Source organism: Leopardus geoffroyi, chromosome A3 (genome assembly GCF_018350155.1).
Source record: "Leopardus geoffroyi isolate Oge1 chromosome A3, O.geoffroyi_Oge1_pat1.0, whole genome shotgun sequence".
NCBI classification, from domain to species: domain Eukaryota; kingdom Metazoa; phylum Chordata; class Mammalia; order Carnivora; family Felidae; genus Leopardus; species Leopardus geoffroyi.
Window position 1 is genome coordinate 43,977,430 of NC_059336.1, and position 15,232 is coordinate 43,992,661.

At 42.1% G+C, this 15,232-nt stretch overlaps 1 protein-coding gene across 2 annotated transcripts in view; it reads left to right on the top strand.

Annotated features, from left to right (window-relative positions):
* Window positions 1–5,481, top strand: part of DTD1 (D-aminoacyl-tRNA deacylase 1) — a 205,554-nt gene extending 200,073 nt beyond the window's left edge. For both annotated transcript variants that reach the window (XR_006703361.1, XM_045445432.1), the window contains one exon: window positions 4,881–5,481. The gene's annotated coding sequence lies outside the window, so the exon portion shown is untranslated. The remainder of the gene's footprint in view (window positions 1–4,880) is intronic.
* Window positions 5,482–15,232: the final 9,751 nt, after the last annotated feature.

Consider the following 15,232-nt stretch of genomic DNA (forward strand, 5'->3'; position numbering starts at 1 on the left):
TACCTTTTGTAATTGCCCCATGTCCTGGCTGGTCAATTCCCTTTTTCCTTCATTCTTTTTTTTTTTTTTTTTGAAATTTATTTATATTGAGAGAGTGTGTGTGTGTGTGTGTGTGTGTGTGTGTGTGTGTGTACGTGCACACGAGTGAGCAGGAGAGGAGCAGAGAAAGAGAATCCCAAGTAGATTCCATGCTATCAGTGCAGAGCCTGACATGGGGCTTGACCCCATGAAACAAAATCAAGAGTTAGATGCTTAACCAACTGAGGCACTCATGCCCCCCCACCTCCTTTTCCAATTCCGTTCTTTTCTCTCTTTGCATTTCAGTAGTTTGGAAGTTTATATTGACCTATTTTCAAGCCCACTGATTCTTCCTTTGGCTATGTCCAGTCTACTGATGAGCCCATCAAAGGCATTCTTCTTCTCTGTTATGGTGTTTTTTATTTTTAGCATTTCCATCTCTCTGCTGTATTATCCATTTGTTCTTGTATATTGTCTACTTTGCCCATTAGAGCCCTTAACATATTAATCATAGTTGTTTTTCTTTGATAATTCCAACATCTGTATCACATCTGAGTCTCACTCTGATGACTGCTTTGACTTTTCTGAGCTTCTTGAACTGGTAAATGTTTGTCTTTCAATACGTTTGGGAATTTTTTTTTTTTAATTTTTTTTTTTCAACGTTTATTTATTTTTGGGACAGAGAGACAGAGCATGAACGGGGGAGGGGCAGAGAGAGAGGGAGACACAGAATCGCAAACAGGCTCCAGGCTCTGAGCCATCAGCCCAGAGCCTGACGCGGGGCTCGAACTCACACACTGCGAGATCATGACCTGGCTGAAGTCGGACGCTTAACCGACTGTGCCACCCAGGCGCCCCCGTTTGGGAAATTTTAAGCAGTCTTTCGTCAAAGATTATTTTCTGCCCCGTTCTCTTTCTTCTAACCTAGAGGAGGTTACTGTTTCCAAACCTTAGTGTTATTCTGGCCATTGCCAAACATGAGGCTGAACTGCTTCCTCACTGATGCACAGTAGGCACATTATGTTTCTTTACCAGCAGTAGAATTGGATTTTCTGCATACCTAGCTTCCGCCTCAGTTTCATTTATTAGAAAATAAATTGGCAAGAAGCTGGCCACAGTTAATGATTCTGTTTTTTGCTAAAGTGTTGAGCTAAGCTTACAGATAACGTAGAAATATGCCATCTGATGCAGTAGGTACTACCTATGTATGGATACTTAAGTGTAAATTAATTAAAATTAAGCAAAATTTAAAATTCATTTCCTTAGTCACAGTAGCCACATTTTAAGTGCCCAGTAGCCACATCTGGCTAGTGGTTGCTATCTTGGATGGTACTGAGGTAGAACAACCCTGTCATTGCAGAAAGTTCAGTTGGACAAGTGAAAATTCTGAACCACTGCCAGTTCTGTAAGACAGGCATGATTAAATACGTACAAATATATGTGAGAAATAGGGTAGAAGTTAAGCCCAAATTAAAAACTAATTTATTTTGGGAGTTTCTTCCTTTAGTACACCACACCAAGGTTTCCTGTCTTAATGGGGAAATCAGATCACTGGCCCCTTATACACATCACCAGGTCAGGACCATCAGCCTCAAGTAAAGGCAGAGATTCTTCACATTGACAGTTCAGTGCAGGCTCACTGGAATCACAATAAATGCTAGGTCAGAGTGAATCCTTCTCTGATAACGTGGACTTCTCAGCGACCCATGTTTTCTCATAGAACAGCCTTTCTTTTCTAGGTAAGTGAATTCAGATTGGATTCCTAGCTGTGGCCTGAAATAAATATATAAAATCTGGGTTCTTTTGACAGTGGTTTGGAAAGCAGATCTGTGGTCTGTGTATCTTAACTCGAGCACTTACATCTGTGGTTGCTGGAATGGCCTACAGCCAGAAGCAGATCGGCTGGAAATCAGCATCTTTGAGAGACTCGAACAGGCTGTTGAGGAATTCCTTGCTTCTGGTGCTGGATTATCCCCCACTGCCCCCAATGTTTGCAGGCAATAAAAGAGAACCGTTCCAGAAGCTTCTTTCCACAAGGCTATGAAATTATGGTGCTGTTATCTCAGGTGCTTACTACTGCCTGTTGCCTCCAGCCTGTGGGTCATGTCTGCCCTGAGATAGCTCACCTGACTCACAGGGAATAGATGCCGTCCTCTGTTGAGCTCTCATAGGGAGGCACCTTACCCTTCCTCCAGGGTTTCTAAATTTTGACACCCTCTTGTGCAGAATTGTGTGTTTGTCAGTTTGCACATGACTTCCACTCAGTGCTTCTGATGTGGCAGGTGGACCTCACATTTAGCTCCTCCCCACCTCCCTTTTCATACGTCTAGCTGTGTGAGTGTTATGATCTCCAGCCACTCCCACTTGACAGCCAGCAACCTGGCCTCTAGGTTTTTCCTTGGTCATGTTTAAGAAAATGAGAAGGAGCATTTGTTAAAAGTGAGATCGAAAGTAAAAGTGGCATCTATTTGACCAATCCATGTATCGTGAGGGGCAGGGGGCAGTGTCTTTCAGGTGGGACAGTGTCTACTGCTTGGCCAGAAGGCTGTTGCATGCAGTTTGGGAGCTCATCACTCATAATATTAATGTTGATGTTATGATTAGGTGCACCTGTTGGGTATTCCAGTATTAGAACAGTTAATTCTTGAAGGAATTCTTAGTTCAAATCCTTCAGGGTCAGTGCTTAATGTAGTCCCTAGGCCTAAGTGGTTTACTGTAAACTTTGAGAACCCCTGGCATGAAACCTCTCAGGATCCCTTCTAGTTCTGTGATTGTCTGGTAGGGAACTAGAAGTTCTAAATTGTCTTCCTCGTAAAATTTCTTTTGAAAGCCATTTTGTATTATAGAACTAATGCTCATTCATCACAGAAAATTTTTTTAAATGCCAGAATGCTCAAAGAAAATAAAAGTCACCTGCCATCTCATCAAAGATAATCATTATTAACATAATGCTTTTATAACATTTTCTCTAATCAGATAATTCTGTATCTTTCTCTAATTTTACATACTTAAAGATAGACTGTATATATAATGCCACTGCTTTCATCATCTAATGGAATATTGTGAACATTATCATTATGTAAACCTTATCATTTCCATCTGCACATCAAACATTGGAAGTGTAAATTTATTATCTCAAAGCTTTAAAACATCTAGGATATTTATCTGAAGTAATTGTAAAAGAATAATATATTAAAGCAGGGTCCCAAAACTCATTTTAAGTTCAAAACAAAGGTTTTAATCTGCACCAAGATGAAGTTCCCCAAGGGTCAATGTGAGATCCAGTTTCAGGATTTCAGTTATTACTATTGCAGATGAGGAAAGAGGCTTTAATACACCCAGGTGCCTATGTTTGGGTTACTATCTTGATTAAAATATAGGAACAAATGGACTGCTTTTCTTGACTTAAAAATACAACTAAATATGGTCCCCAGGAATTATATTGTATAGTCCCTATTCCCTTGTGGTCTTTGAGATCTCTTAGAAATAGTGCAACACTATGACTGGTGGGTTTTAGAGCGTGAGGGTAGGCCTTGGGGGAAATTTTAGTTCCTTGTGTGGGTCTAGAGAACTGAAGAACATAGCTGAAGTTATAATTAGCCTTTCTGGTGTGGGCCCATGGTCTTCCATGTCAAGCTGGGCGCAGGAATGGAAAGCTGTTAATTCTATTGAGGCATCTGCTCATAATACAACCCTTTGTTAAGAATGTGACCTGTGCTGAGTGTACCCAGAAGCATATTCACAGATGTGGTATCACTGTGCAACCCACTATTACCAGAATCTTCTGCTTTTACCAAAGTTCATCTAATTAGAATTTAGATCTGAGAGAATAGAAACTGCTGTGTTAAGTTTGGGGTTTAAACTCTTGGTTGACAATTGCCTGCTTCATAGATCTTGGCAAGACCAGCTGGTTTTTGTTGTAGCCTCAGAATTACAGAAGAAAACTTGAGGCACTTGGAGATTTTATACTGAAGAGCCTACCATTATCCTTTGAGCAGCATTAAAATATCCCAAAAGCAAGTGTTTAGCTTATACCCTGTCTCTGTGCTTTATTTAGGTTCCTCTCTGCCTCCCTCATTATTAAAAGGATTTGGAAATAAGGTTTTGTATCTTTTTTCAAAGAATTTGTCCATTTCATCTGTGTTGTCTAATTTGTGGGAATTACGCCGTGGTATGTCCTTTTTTATCCTTTTAATGTCTATAAAACATGTAGTGATGTTGCCTCTTTGATTCCTGATATTCATAATTTATGCCTTCTTTTTTCTTGGTAAGTCTGGCAAGAGGTTTATCAGGTTTATTGATCTTTCCATGCATTTTTTGTTTTTGCTTGAAATTCCATTAGTTTCTATTCTACTCTTTATTGCCTTGGGTTTACTCTTTTATTCTTTTAGTTTCTTATGGTGGAAACTCAGATTATTGATGTGACATCTTCTTTTCTAAGGTAGCCATTGAATGCTATGAATTTCCCTCTAAGTACTGCCTTAGGGAGTATCACAGATTGTGATATGTTGCATTTTCATTCACAGTCACGTTTTAACCTATTTTCTAATTTGCCTTGTGATTTCTCTTTGATCAAAGGCCATTTAGAAGTGAGTTAATTCCCAGGTATTTAGTGTCTTTCTGAGCTCTAAGAATGAGGTTCTAATAAATTGGAGACTTTGATGAGGTGTTTGTATTTATATGTGACAGCTTGGCAGATTTTTTGTAGTAAAGTGAAACTCTGTCACGGTGTTGTCATTGTATGGACTGAAAGGGTATCTTCAGCTATTTTTTTTATGCTTGGTCATATTTTTAAAATAGGATTTGAAGGCAAATTTGAAGGCACCTTTTCCTGTAATGTGTCTTATCTTTGTTCTTTTTAGTGCATTATCATCGGGTGGAACTGGATCCTGAAAAATTCATGGAAGATGCTAAGTACCTACACTGCTTTAAGAATTTGGAACTGAATCATGAAAAGGAAGACAGAAAGACGAAATAGGGAACCTGAGTAGCCCTGCAAAAACAAAGCAGAATGAAACCAAACACCACCACCAAAGGAACGTTACCATTCTCTGTTGTTGCTGTGGTCTGACGGAAAGGTGGGTGCCGGCAGTGCAGGGGAGCACACCCCGTGCGTATTGCAACAGGACAGACACCCATGCTCCCCCCACAGAAAGACTTTGCTGGTTCCTGTGAGTTCTTGGCTTGCTTTTGGAACAGGCTGGTCCAGCGTTATTTGTCACCGAGTCCTCCTTTCACACTGTGGTGTATTTCTGCGTGTCCATGATGGGTCGCAACTGCAATTCATGCTGTCCATGCTCTTCCCAACACCGCCTTAGCCAGGGCCCATGTTAAGGTGTACAGAGAACAGACTTTAGTGATAATGTATTGTGTAAGACCTTTGCATCTTGTAAATTTTCTCATTTTTCTAAAAAGAAATAATAAAATTCCAAACCTCAACAAACCACTTTATTATTAAACAAATCCTGCTGTGTTTCTGCTTAATGATTTTATCTGTAGAAATACAATGTGTCTGACCCCACTCTGTGCATATTATTTTTAAATAACCCTGTTGCAAGAGGCGTTCCCTGAGTGGCCCACACAGGCCTCTGATTCCATGGTGAGAGCCTATCAGTGGCAGTTTGTAGTTGATGACATTTTACTCCAACATGGGAAGGGAAAAGAATGGCCAAATGATGGAGACTAAGTGTGGCTGCAATCTCTCATTTATCCAGCATTGGGAGGTGGAGAAAGGCCACAGCATGTTGGACCACACAGATGCCCCTTTTCCAGGAGCTGAATGGTTGTCCATATATCCAACCAGTGTTCTCACAGTTCTGTGAAGAAGGAACTGTATTCTGCCAAAGAGTTTCTTAGCTAATTTTACTGTTATTAGTGGCACAGCTGTTCTGGTCGTTTTTAGACATTATCTGATATTAGCAGTTACATATATATTATTATATGGAATATGTATTTATATGACATCTATAGTATTTTAATGCTTATACAGAGTTATCCTCTTTTGAAATACTTCTTGCCCAACTGTAAAGGAGACATCTTTATTTGGCATTTGTGTAATGCTGAAATTCTATCTGTGACCTTTATAACTGAGCCTGTCTAATCTGACCCAGTTGTCTACTTCAAAGAAAAACATAGTTAGAAAATGTGAGGAAAAGAAAGCTCAAATTACACCTCTAATATGCATTCAAGTACAAGGATATGGAATTGGAAAGGGGTTTGCCAGACTGCCTTTCTCCGAACCAATATAGGTGGTCTGGGATAATCCATGATAGCAATAAACTCTGGATTTGAAATCATTACATTCCAGATGCAAATCCCTGGTCAGGGATGGGATGCCCAGTTGGATGGGCAGTGAGGTCCAAGAAGCTCTCCTGTTTGAATTATCTACATAGGCTTTTACAGAATGAATTAAAATTCACTTTAAAGTTACTCCAAACTACAGTTTTGTAAACTTGGCTTAGGGTCATGGACTTGCTGAACACATTTGTCAGACATTTCTCTGCCACAACATTTTATCACCACCAATTAATGCTTGCTGAACAGCTGCAACCTGTCCTTGTGCTAATGGGGAATGAGGATGACATAGAATAGCTAATGTACTTGACGTCTGGACGGTAGGAAAATGATAAAGACCCTCGGAGCCCACAGTTCAGTTCCTGGATCTCATTTTAAAGGGACATAGACAAATTGGGGCATAAGCAGAGTCATGTGGGTCGTTTGCTGAACACCATAAAGGAAGAAGGACTGAGGGGGAGAAACAAAACTCTGAATATTTGAAAGATACGAACAAGATACTTGGGTCAGGAACAAAATAGGAGTAATAAGTATAAGTTGCATTAACATAGATGCTGGCTTGATACAAGGTAATGCTTTCCAACATGATTCAAAAGTAGATGGCGATGTCAGGACCATTCAGCATTTGGGCAGAAGTTCTGAGCCTACTTACATGTGGCGAGAATTTTAATTAATTAAAAAATCTTTCCTCCCTGATAGTATGTAGTGATTGTCAGAACCTGTAGGTAGCACTGGATTGGAGGAAGGTTTTCCCTCATCCTGAAGTCCACTTTAAGCTCCTAGAAACAGAAGCAGCAGCATGTACACTAAAGACTGGCTCCATAGGGTCTAACCACAGGCCAAGGTTGTGCAAAACAACAACAACAAAAACACCCGAAAGCTCAGGATGAATCCCCATGAAACCCACAGCTGCATCCAAAAAGAAGTTAATTCTGCCTTCCCCCTCCCCTTCGCTCTGTTTCTGAAGGTCATTTCTAACCCTTACTGTGGGACTCATGGCTAAAATTAGATTTGGGGTCCAGTTCCTCTTGTGGAGTATTAAACTCGGTCTTTACACCCTCCTAACATCTCCTCCTGTTTTCTGCTTATTTTTAAGCTTGCTTTTTATGGTCCATTAACACATCATTTGAATGGGGATGGGAGAGGAGAATTGTCCCTTGTATGGCTTCTCTGAGAAGGCTTGGCAGACTGCAGGCCTGTACTTTAAACAGAACACTGTCTGATAACACTGGGTAGCAGGGTCCGTTTCATCTTGCCTTTCATGGCTTACTTTATAGGAGACCAAGCTCTTGGGAGACACACAGCATAGACCAAAGAAAGGCATGTCCTGGGGCTGGACATAGCATCCCCTCATGGTTGGTGGTCCTTAGGAAGGCATTTTCTCTACCAAGTTGCATCCTGCAGAGATGGGTGCACACTGGCAGATGGAGAAAGCCTATTACATTGAGTTGATCATAGGGAACAAACATTCCGCAAACACACTGTTTCCTCTGACATGCTGCCGTTACAGTCACTCCCAAACCAGGGAGGTGACCTTTTCTGTCCAACTGGTTTATCAGAGTTCTTGCCCTTTTTCAGCCAGGCACTGACAGAATTCTTGATTTGCAATTCATTACTGATTTGGCTCTTTTAGGAGTAGAGTTAACCTCATTTTAGAAGACATGGAATAATATCAGAGGTAGAGCCTCCCATTGATCATATGTAGGAAGAAGATGGAAAATCACGATTTTGAGGCAGGTCTGCCTCTCACTGCTGCTGCTGCTAATGTCTTTGTCCTCTTCTGGGGTGCCGACACGTGCATTAAATTTGTAGAGGTCTGGAAAACAAAACCTTAAATTCCCATCACCAAAGTATCTATTAGTGATGGTATTTTAGATTTATTAAACAATTTTTGATAACATAGTTCATATATGAAATAACTCTGCTTGTTTTTGAATCTTCCCCAAGGTTTGGTGCATGAGAGGCTCTGTCATCAAGCAGGAAACGTGCTGAAGTGTCTGTTGAAAGAGAGTCCGCCGTCGTCCTATAGCAGGGGGTGGGCTCAGACCAGGCCTGGGTCTAAGGTGGCCATCTCCCAAAGGGAGCTGAGGTCTGGGGGATGGGGTGGAGTTGGCCAACTGAAAGGGGCACGCCATGGAGGAGGGCAAACCATCAGGTGCAGTGGAGGGGGGCTCAAGCAGGCTGGTGGGGCTGGATTCAGGGAGACAGGAGGCATGTGGAGGGACATGGACAGACACAGGTGGGGAGCAGGGACAGGACCCGCAGAGGTCTGGTAAGTTGTGATTATGTACTTAGGCTTCATCCGTCTCCCTCTTTCTCCGGGATGACTTGTTCTAGTTCCTCTGCAGTTTCTCACGTGGCACAGCTTTGACAGTGACCTGCCTGGAGGACTGGGTGCAGCTCTGCTGGTGTGGGATGACCAAGGCCACTGGACAGTAGTGTGGAGGTCTCAACAGGCCAAGGGGTGGCCCAGACTTGGAGTTGCATCCTGGCTGTGCAGTGGACGTGCCCCATGATCTCGGCACAGCGTACATGTTCTTTCAGCTCTCTGAACTTCATCCTCTTCCTGTGTGTCTGGGGCATGGTTAGGGTTAAATAAGATGTACACAAGGCATTGGGCATGGTGCCTTATGGCAGCATACACTTGGAATGCCGGGCCACATCCCTGTGATAATGCATCTCATTGTGACTGAAGCTGCTTTCTTTCAGTGGCTTGCATCACATCTCTGGCTCTCACCAAGCCTTCAAGTAACTAAAATCTTGCTGTTGTTGTTGTTGTTGTTTTTAAATTTTTTAAAGTTTGTTTATTTTGAGAGAGAGAGAGCACACGCAAGTGTGGGAGGGGCAGAGAGAAGGAGAGACAGAATCCCAAGCAGGCTCTGCACCATCAGCACAGAGCCCAGTGAGGGGCTTGAACTCACAAACTGTGAGATCATGACCTAAGCCAAGATCAAGAGTTGGATGCTTAATCAACTGCACCACCCAGGTGCCCCAATCCCATTTTTTTTTTTTTTAATTTTTGTTTTTGCTTTTGTTTTTTTAACTAAATTGCCGTAGCCACTGTCTGGCCTGTGAGGAACCCACATGAAGAACTGAATTCTGTTCCTATTGGGCCAGGCTGTGGAAATATTTCAAATGGTATGCTGGCTATTTCTCCCAGCTTTGTGTCATCTTCAGACCTATTTTCTGTGTTTTTGTCCAAGTCTAGGCTAACCCCGATGCACAGGATAGAGTTGGCCCTTCATTAGAAACCTTCTTTCAGGTCAGTAGCTGCATTATTTATATTCCCATTCAACCCCCGTTCCTCCATCCCATGTCACCCTTTTCTGCGGAAATCATGCTACACTGTTTTCACAGTATTTTGGTGGTTAACCCAGTAATCCTGTCAGAAAAAATATTAGTACCATACAGCACGTTACTTGTGAACTCGTGCTGGCTTCTAGCGTTCCCTGTGTTCTTTACCACAGGCTCACAGACCATCTGCTTCATCATTGATTCTAGAATGTTTTCAGGAATCTGCATCTCACTGGCCTGTGTGCTGTGCCTGGAATCTGTCTTTTGAAACTGGGATTTTTGACATTTTTGGTCTTCTCTCCCCTCTTTTCTTTTCAGAAGACTATTTTTCAGAGTTACAAGTAGTACGTCTGTTCCATGATCAATTCTGTAGGTTATTTCAGGACTTCTGAAACTTCAGTTCACTCAGAGACCCTAGTAAGTCTGTCTCTTCCCCCACCATGGGCTTCAAGTCCCCTTTTATGATATTTCTTTTCCTTTTTGAAGTTTGAAACATTTGCCATACAGTACTAGATAAAATCACTACCTTAACTTGAGCGTGTGTTTGGGACTGAAAGCTATTCTAAGTCCTTTATGTATATCAACACTTGAAATCCCCACAGCCCTTTTGTTGTTCCCATTTTGCAGCTGAGGCAACTGAGACTTAGAGAAGTGAGCTGTCAAGAGCTGCGAAGGGCTTGAGATCTTGCCCTGTTGACACAGTAGCCAGCTGGCCTGCCACACAAAGTCTCCTGGGTGCCGGCAGCACACAGGAGGCCCCAGTCCAAGACAGGGCTGAGCTTTGTTGCTCACAGCACTAGTGGGAGCTCGTGTCAGCATTTGTGCCAACTCCCTGCACCCCAGCTTCCATAGATGACACCGAGGAGGGCCAGGTGACGCCTCACACACAGCGGGTTATGCTACAGAAGAACCCAGAAAACCCAAATCTTTTATGATGCCTGACCTTTGCTCTGGAGAGAGATACACTCCCTCTCTTCCAAGGCTGTTTGCTACTTAAATATCCTCAGAAATATAGTCAAGCAAAGACAGTCAACACCTGTGCTCACAAGATGTATAGAGACACCAGAGACCATGAGTGTCGTCACCCCATAGGAACCTAACCCAGATCAGTCCGTTAGCAGGTAGTGGAGTCAGGGTTCAGAGCCAGGCTGGCAGGCCCCAATGGATGGCCACTGCCATGACAACATGAAGGTGCCCTCCTCACACGCCGTTCTCATCACCTGACATCGTTCTCATCCCTCCTTTCCTTACCACTCATTCCATCCATGCCGTGCCACTTCGCGATGTCTGTGTCCAGAACCCCTCTCTGCTCTTCCCTGAGGCTGACCATGTGTGCTTACTTCCAGCTTCCTGTCAAGTTCGGACCAGGGGAGGCATCAGCAGATGCTCTGAGGACTGAGAGAATGAAGGCTTGGTGTGGGTTTCCTGGCTCCTTCCCTCCATGAAGGCCAAGGCCGCAACCCTTCCAGGCAACCATCTCCCACAGCTCCCCCTGCCTTCCCCATGCCACAGCCTGCTGCCATGGCCCAGCTGCCCTGTCTCAGGGTTTCCTTCTCTGTGAAATGTGCAGCCCCCTCAACTGTGCCTGTGTGCTGAGATTGAAGCCACAGGGCTGTTGCCAGCTTAGGGTTAATTTCTTTGAAAAATTGTGGGGATTTTTCTCTCCTAGTCCTTCCTATGTCACGCACATTGTGTAATGGTTTTACCTGAGCCCCCTTTCCCCTTTTGCTTTGAAGTCCCCAGTCAAGGTCCTGCATTTCAAGTGTTTGCTGCCCTGGTGTTGCAGACCAGAGAAGGCCTGGACCTTCTTCCTTTTCTAAAACTCACCTTATTTTTATTTTATTTTTTTAATGTTTATTTTTAAGAGAGAGAGAGTGTGAGTGGGTGAGGGGCAGAGAGAGAGGGAGACACAGAATCGGAAACAGGCTCCAGGCTCCAAGCTGTCAACACAGAGCTCAACATGGGGCTAAAACTCATGAACTGTGAAATCATGACCTGAGCAAAGTCAGATGCTTAACCAACTGAGCCACCCAGGTGCCCCTACAACTCACTTAAAGGAAGAGATGGTAACACCCCATGTGTCCCTAGGTCTCTTGGTTTCTACCCAAATATCAGAACTTTTAGACTTGCACTGTCCAATTTAGTAGCCACCTAGTTACATGTCACTAAATTAATTAAAATTAAATAAATTTAGGGGTGTCTGGGTGGCTCAGTCTGAGCATCTGACTCTTGATTTCGGCTCAGTCCCACGTGGGGCTCTCTGCTGAGCGTGGAGCCTGCTTAAGATTCTGTGTCTCTCCCTCTGCCCCACTCATGTGCTCTCTCTCTTTCTAAAATTAAAAATAAAATAAAATAAAATAAAAATGCCACATTTTATTTATCCATGTGTTCATCAACAGACACGTAGCTTGTTTTCATATCTTAACTGTTGTGAATTATGCTGCAATGAATATGGGAATGTTGGTGTGTCTTTAAGATACAGGGGCGCCTGGGTGGCGCAGTCGGTTAAGCATCCGACTTCAGCCAGGTCACGATCTCGCGGTCCGTGAGTTCGAGCCCCGCGTCGGGCTCTGGGCTGATGGCTCAGAGCCTGGAGCCTGTTTCCGATTCTGTGTCTCCCTCTCTCTCTGCCCCTCCCCCGTTCATGCTCTGTCTTTCTCTGTCCCAAAAATAAAATAAACGTTGAAAAAAAAAATTAAAAAAAAAAAAAGATACTGATTTTGTTTCCATCGCTTATATACCCAGAAGTATGATTGATGGATCATGTGGTAGTTTTATTTTTAATGTTTTGAGGAGCCTCCATACTGTTTTCTGTAATGGCTGCACCAATTTACATCCCCATGGACAGTGAACAAGGGTTCCCTTTTCTCCACATCCTCACCAGCACTTGCTATCTCTTGTCTTTTTGATATTAGCTACCCTCACAATGATATCTCATTGTAGTTTTGATTTGCATTTCTCTGATGACTAGTGATGTTGAGCCTCCTTTCATGTGCCTGTTGGCCATTTGTGTATTTTCTTTAGAGAAATGTCCATTCAGCTCCCCTGCCCATAAATCAGGTTGTTAGTATTGTTGTCATCATCATCATTATCCTCATCATCATTTTTGCTATTTTTTTTGACATGTATAAAGTTCTTTATGTTTTGGATTTAACTGCTTATCACATATATAGTTTACAAACATTTTCTTCTATAAGTTTGCCTTTTCATTTTGGTAACTTTCTTTTGCTGTGCAGACTCTTTATAGTCACTGATTTAGTCCCACTTGTTTTTGTTTTTGTTGTTTGTGATTTTGGAGAAATCATTGCCAAGGTCAAGAAAGTTTTTTTCCTATGTTTTATGCTAGGAGTTGTTTTTCTTTTCAATTTTTTTTGATGTTTATTTATTTTTGAGAGAGAGAAAGAGAGAGCATGAATGGGGGAGGGGCAGAGAGAAAGAGGGAGACACACAGTCCAAAGCAGGCTCCGGGCTCTGTGCTGACAGCTTAGAGCCCAAAGTAGGGCTCAAACTCATGAACTGTGAGATCATGACCTGAGCCAAAGTCAGATGCTCAACCGACTGATCTACCCAGGTGTCCCTTATGCTAGGAGTTTTATGACTCAGATCTTAGATTTACATCTTCATTCCACTTTGAGTTACTTTTGCGAGTAGTGTAAGATAGGGGTTCAATTTCATTCTTTGGCTTGTGGCTGTCCAGTTTTCCCAGCACCATTTATTGAAGAGACTATCATTTTCCCTTTGTGTGTTCTTGGCACACTTGTCAAATATTAGTTGACTTGTGTAGGTTTGTATCTGGGCTTTCTGTTCTTTTGATCTCCATGTCTGTTTTCATGCCAGTACCATACTGTTTTGATTACCATAGCTTTGTAATACAGTTTGAAATCAGGATGTGTGATGCTTCAGCTGTTTTCTTTCTCCAGATTAGTTTGGCTGTTTGCGGTTTTTGGTGGTTCCATATGAATTTTAGGATTGTTTTTTCTATTTCTATGGAAAACGCCAATTAAATTTTGATAGAGATTGCATTAAATCTGTAGATCAATTTGAATAATATGGATATTTTAATAATATTAATTTCTCCAATCCATGAGCATGGAATATCTATTAATTTATTTGTGTCTTCCTCAATTTCTTTTATCAGTGTCTTATATTTTTCCATGTATAGGTTAAATTTATTCCTAAGTATTTTCTATTTTTGATGCTGTTGTAAATGGGGTTATTTTCTTAATTTCTCTTTCAAATAATTTGTTGTTAGTGTATTGAAGTACAAATGGGGGTGCCAGGGTGGCTCAGTCGGTAGAGTGTCCAACTCTTAATTTTGGCCCAGGCCATGATCCCAGGGTTGTGGGATTGAGCCCTGCATTCTACATGCTGAGCGTGAAGACTGCTTAAGAGTCAGTCAATATCTCTTTCTCTCCCCCCTGCCCCCGCCACTTTCCCCTTCTCACACACTCTCTCTAAAATAAAAAAAGAGGGGCACCTGGGTGGCGCAGTCAGTTAAGCGTCCGACTTCAGCCAGGTCACGGTCTCGCAGTCCGTTAGTTCGAGCCCTGCGTCGAGCTCTGGGCTGATGGCTCAGAGCCTGGAGCCTGTTTCCGATTCTGTGTCTCCCTCTCTCTCTGCCCCTCCCCCGTTCATGCCCTGTCTCTCTCTGTCCCAAAAATAAATAAACGTTGAAAAAAAAAAATAAATAAAATAAAATAAAATAAAATAAAAAAAGAAATGCAAATTATTTTTATGTACTGATTTTGCATGCCACAACTTAACTGAATTTGTTTATTCTAACAGTTTCTTGGTAGAGTTTTCATAGATATATATGTATATAAGATCATGTCATCTGCAAACAGATAATTTTACCTCTTCCTTTCCAGTTTGGATATCTTTTATTTCTTTTTCTTGCCTATGTTTTTCTGGCTAGGACTTCAAGGACTATGTTGAATAGAAATGGGAATAGTGGGCATGTTTGTCTTGTTCCTGATTGGTTTTGACCATTGAGTCTAATTTTAGCTATGAGCTTGTATATTTGGGCTTTATTATGTTGAAGTACATTTCTTCTTTACGTGATTTATTGAGTTTTTATCATGAAAGGATGTTAAGTTTTGTCAAATTCTTTTCTACACCTATTGAGGTGATTATATGACTTTATCCCTCATTCTGTTAATGTATCACTGATTTGCATATGTTGTAACTATCCTTGAATCCCAGGGATAAATCCAACTCGATCATGGGTATTATCCTTGTAATGTGTTGATGAATTCTATTTGCTAGTATATCGTTGAGTATTTTTGTGTCTATATTCATCAGGGATATTGGCCTATAATTTTCTTTTCTTGTAGTGCCCTTGTCTGGCTCTGGTATCAGGGTAATGCTAGCCTCATAGTATGAGTTTGGAAGTGTTCCCTCCTCTTCAGTTTTTGGAAGAGTACAAGAAGGATTGTTAAATCTTCTTTAAATGTTTGGTAGAGTATAGGGGCACCTGGGTGGCTCAGTTGATTAACCGTCTGACTTTGGCTCAGGTCATGATCTTGAGGTTAGTGAGTTCAAGCCCCACATTGGGCTCGCTAATGCTGTCAGCACAGAGTCTGCTTCAGATCCTCTGTTCTTCTCTTTCTGCCCCTCCCTACTTGCA